Source organism: Physella acuta, unplaced genomic scaffold (genome assembly GCF_028476545.2).
Source record: "Physella acuta isolate Inbredline_101_S28 unplaced genomic scaffold, ASM2847654v3 ptg000050l, whole genome shotgun sequence".
NCBI classification, from domain to species: Eukaryota; Metazoa; Mollusca; class Gastropoda; family Physidae; genus Physella; species Physella acuta.
Genome location: NW_026731570.1, coordinates 700,509 through 704,326, shown reverse-complemented (window position 1 = coordinate 704,326; position 3,818 = coordinate 700,509). Strand labels below are relative to the sequence as shown.

General features: G+C 36.5%; 1 pseudogene; it reads right to left on the bottom strand.

Annotated features, from left to right (window-relative positions):
* Positions 1–696: 696 nt before the first annotated feature.
* LOC131945989 (uncharacterized) lies at positions 697–796 on the bottom strand (annotated as a pseudogene).
* Positions 797–3,818: the final 3,022 nt, after the last annotated feature.

Genomic DNA, 3,818 nt, shown 5'->3' with positions numbered 1-3,818 from the left:
AGTGGTTGGTCCAGTGTCTGTCCGAGCCGCACACCTGACAGGCTTGGCGTCTTCCTGGCAGTGCGATGAGGATATTACGTGTTGTGTCTTTGGATGTAATTTGGATGTAGTGTGGGATGTGTTGTGGATTGTCGTTCTTGATGGTGAATCTGCGATTGGTTTGTGTGTGGGATTGTGGTTATTGTAGGTGTAGATTTGCTGACTGTTTGCAATGCCTTAATCAGTGTTTCGTTGCTCAGGGCTGGCGGGACCCATCTAAGGGTTCCGATGATTTTGTCCTTGTGGTATCTATCGAATTTTAAAGTGTATGGGCCGTGTGTTTTTGTGGTGCCGTCCAGTTCCGCTGCATCAAACTCGTTGGACGAGAAGTACCAGGTATCCCCTCGTCCATAGTTGAGCAGCAGGATCTGGTGTGGGCTAATGATATTGCGCAAGAGGTGACCAGGGATGTTCTGGTGGTTGGTTGATTGGATGGTGACTTGAATTACTGTAGGCGAGTCGAAGAGCTCAGGAGCTATTTCATCAGACTGGTCTATTGTGATTGTTGTCTTGATATCTGAAACTGAAAGAGTTTGGGCCCAAGTTTTCATTAAGCCACCCGAACTGTAGTCCGGGTGGCTCCTCTCCGGATCTCTCGACATAGAGGGAACAAAAATGGGCGCAACCCCATTGTTGACTTTCGTGATAGTTGCATAGTCCATTTCTAGTGCATGGAGTTGAGGACTGGTGGCATTTAGTTTTTGCTCAACGTCCCGACAAGACCAACTTTAGAAATGATCCCTAAAAGTAGATTTATTTTTTTTTTTTACATACAGCCTTTTAATTTTTAAAGCAGCCTATTTATTTTTAATTAAAAACAAACGATTTAATAAATAAGTTAGCAAGATATTAATTTCAATACTAGTGTTGTCTAACTAATGATAATGTAAAAAGAAATTGTTGCAATCGCAACAGTAATTTGTGCTCCGGAGTTTAAAATTAGTCTTTATTTTGAGGGTGTGGGGAAATTGCGAGACGCGAAAAGCGAAATGGCGAGGCGGGAAAATGCGAGAAGGTAATGCGAGACATACCTGCGGAATTAAGGGTAAATAGCGAGACACTTTTTTGCGAAAAAAGTTTTTTTCTTTTTTTTCCATCTTTATTTAAATTATTTTGTTTTTGTTTTAAAATAAACAATAATTTAGCCATACCCTTTAACACGAGTGTTGTATGTTGTTATTTTTTATCTAGATACTAAGAAGATAGATAGTTCTATATCTAGATCTATCTATTTAAAAATTCTAACATCGTTGCTGTGCTACTGTCATCGCCCGCTCTTGTTAGCGAGAGGAAAATCCCGTCTCAGTCGGCATTAATTTAAAAATCTAGCCCGCTCATGTTTATACAAACGTGAGCTGTGTCATTGTGAATTGGTATAATCTTGTCAGCAGGAGAGATATTTTGCAACATATATTTATGGATTTTCGTATTTGCAAAAAGTGTAAAAGTATAAAAAATTCTAAAAAGTGCAATTTATTTTTTTATTAAGTAATTTTAATTACAAACAAAATTTACAAACAAAATCTTCTGAAACAGTCCTTAAACACACCTCGTGACACCATCTTTCACACATAGTACACCCAACCCAGTTCATTAGACTCCCATTTATACATTTTTCTTTTGCTACTTCTTCCAATCCACATTCACAACATTTCACATTCTCATCACAGTTGACCTCCTCGTTCATCCCACAAACAACACTGGCACCCATGTTCTCATCATCATCATCCGCACGCTCAACATCTGTTTTCCGTTTTTTATAATTTGTATTTTTTATCATTTCTGTAATTTTGGCTCATTGTTGTCACCAGCAGTTGAGTTTTTTAAAAACATCGATATTTTCCCAAAATCTTGTCTAATTTCGGTCAAAATAGAGTATTTTAATCAATTCCTATTACAATGTATTAAAACAGTTTTCTAAAACGCGAAAAAACGTCTAAAATTCTTTTTCTAACATTGCTTTTTTATAGTGTGACTTCACATCTAACCCCCCCCCCCTCCTCCCCCTCAACACACATCGTCATAAAATTACAGACCCCCCCCCCTACGAGTGTGACGTCATTTATGGAAGACCCCAAATAACACCACCACCAAAACCAAAAAATTCAGATAAGTTCAACTTGGTTTTAAAAATATTTGAAGTAGGCCCGTAGCTTACGATATAGCACGAGCAACTGATAATATCGGTGATGTCACTTTATTTTGTTGTATCCAAATGATGTAGGCATTTCCTTGTGCTTAGATTTATATGGTAAAAAAAGCTAGAAAAAAATCGTAGGCGGCGGCTATAATACAAAATTTCTATGCAACAATAGAAAATATGTTTGCGGCGGCAGCGGATCCGGGCACGGCGATCTTCAAAGACGGTAAATCAGGCGGCCTCGGCGTTCCACACAAAAGACAGAAGTTGATCTATCGTCGGCGGTATTTCCGTCGGTTTCGAACAAGGTGGTATTCTAAGTTGACACAAAAGATGGGGGGAGTTGACAAATCATCAGTATGTCTAGCGACGGAAAAATCGGAAGTTTTAACAATGTAAACGAAACGTCTTTGAAGTCTGGACCAAATACCACTGAAAATCGGGTGCGGTAAATTTTTCGCAGAAATCTTCGCATTTCAACACCACCCAGCGTAAGTATCGGCTTGTGGTAAAATGCGAGACAAAAAAGTCACGTGACCGACAGTTTTCGCGCCCTTCTCGCATTTTCCCTCCTCGCCATTTCGCTTTTCGCGTCTCGCAATTTCCCCACACCCTTATTTTGAAAAGTCATAAATTAGTACTAGTAAAATAATTATAATTAATTGCTTCATGAATAAAATATGATGTACAGCAAACTCATGACCATGATTTTTTTATTTACATTAAAATGTGTTGTACCATAAAAACAACATCGAAAGTTAGGCGCTATCTGTAGGTAATGATCTTCTATATACAAAAATGTAACTATGTAAACAAGTTTAAGAAATATTTATTTGAAGACCAACATAGTTAAAATAATGTTTACCAATATAAAGTAGGAATATTTTTCTTAGGTACTGTTAACACCATCAGAACAAGCCCATCAATGTTCACAAGTAAAAAGAATACTGCTCAGTAGTAACTATGTAAAGAAGTTTAAGAAATATTTATTTGAAGACCAACATAGTTAAAATAATGTTTACCAATCTAGAGTAGGAATATTTTTCTTAGGTACTGTTAACACCATCAGAACAAGCTGATCAATGTTCACCAGTAGAAAGAATACTGCTCAATAGTAATAAGAAAAGACATTAAAGTAAACAACAGGCTCTGTTACTTCAATTACAATGCTGATTTAAGACTAAAAATCGAATTAATTAAAAATTAAATATTAGTTGTCAACTGGTGTTTTCATATTTGTTTCTTGAATGTATGGAAATAATATCTATTGGTTAGCTTCTTAGCTATGGTGTCTGTTAAAAACTAGTTCACTGACGTAGTTTGTATAACATTATTATGGGCTTATCCAAATTTTCTAGCTTAGCCCTCAAAGTATTTATTGTAGGATTTATAGTGCAGCAAGAACCTTCACATATCACGTTAACTAAAATACATGCATTTTATTTAATGATGAGTACAATATAGCTTGTACATTGATAAAAAGTCATTGGAAGAACTGGGCATTAAAGTACCGTAAGGCAGACAAATATTGCTAATCCTTACTAAAAGTATATAAAAGTAAAAGAAATGTGTAACCACATTTACTTAAGTCCAATCAAAGTTGTGTAGCTACAACTCACATTGGAAGCCATTAAATTTT